Here is a 1,577-nt window from a genome sequence, read left to right on the forward strand (position 1 = left end):
GCCACTCAGAGCTCCATGGGCCCTGATTCCCGTCTCCAATTTCCACCTGTAGTCTTACTTTGAAAACAAAGTCCAAGAGCAACTTCATTCTTTAGATTTTTAAAGTAATTATTGCCCTGTGTTCTAGCATTCAACATTTAAACAATGACAAATTGATAAAAGGTAGCAATTTCCGCCTGAGGGTGCAAATGGCTTCCGCTTAGCATCTCTAACATATCCTGTATTTTGTTGTGCTTTATAAAGCATATCCTGCAACAGATTATTCAGCTTTTTAATTTTATTTTACCTTAACAGCCTACCCACACCTGTTGACCCATCACCTAGCACATCTCAAAAGAGCAAAACATATTTTGTAGATACAGATATTCAACTGATTTGGAGATTTGGCTTTACCCGTATGAAAAGCAAGGCGAGGAAAGTATTCTACTCGCGCAGTGCATGCACAGCTGCTTTATGTCACCAAATGCTTTTTGGAATCACAGCGCAACGTAGGCTTAAATTGCCATGCTTAAGTGATGGTTATTTGGTTTCTATACACATCACCAGAGTGACACAGACACTGCCATTTGAAGTGTCATTTAAGGCCTACAGTCACAGTACTTCTAGCTGGAGGTTTCTAAATGAGTCCATCCTTTAAAGATACACACATCATAGAAACATTACCGGGGCCCAGTGAACTGTGGCCAGTCTGGAAACAAAGAAATATCAGGGTTTTATGGGGTTCTGAGTAAAGAATGCGCTTCTTGGGTGATGAAATCAATAAAAACCCATGGTGTGCCGCAATTGAAACACATACAAGGGCTGTTTTGACGATCGACTAACATGATATAGAGAGAGCCAGAGAAAAGAGCAAGCATAGCTAAGAATTGCCTGCTTTGAAAATCTACTCAATGGCAGCCCATACATCTGGCATGAAAGGCTGCTGGAGCGCCCAGTGTCAGGTCACGCACCGACCATTTTTGGTGCTGCGGTTACAAAGGGGAACAGAAAGATGGCTGCCAAACGATACAGAACACATAGCAGAGACACGGCGACAGAAAGGGAGGCCGGTGAACGAATCAGAAGGACGTCTGGACTCTCCCAACATTAAAACCACGGCTTTAAAGGCAGATTGCACCCTGATAGAAATCAGCAATGTTCCTTCTGTGGGGGAAAACACAGATGCAATTTCCTCCTCGGGTAGAAGGCAAAAAAATATAATCTGCAAAACAAAAGAGGAAGTGCAGGATTTATGGTACTTTAATGAAATCATTTGTTTGGGATCTTTCTTTTCTGTGTTTTAAAAGCAGCCATTTCCTGAGGCCTGTAACTTGATATCGACACATTTATCTTTGGTGAATGTCTCAAGTCAAACGTTTGTTGCATGTGTGTGAGTGCGTTTGTTCATGGGCTTGGGCGTGTGTGTGTATGTGTCTGTGTGTGTGAGTTGTGTGTGTAGTGTGTGTCGTGTGTCGTGTGTGTGTAGTGTGTGTCAGTGTGTCTGTGTGTGTAGTTGTGTGTAGTGGACTGTGTGTAGTTAGTGTGTGTATAGTGTGTACCTGTGTGTGTACAGTGTGTACCTGTGTGTGTAGTTAGTG

The sequence above is a fragment of the Gadus macrocephalus genome, chromosome 9, assembly GCF_031168955.1.
Source record: "Gadus macrocephalus chromosome 9, ASM3116895v1".
Classification (NCBI taxonomy): Eukaryota; Metazoa; Chordata; class Actinopteri; order Gadiformes; family Gadidae; genus Gadus; species Gadus macrocephalus.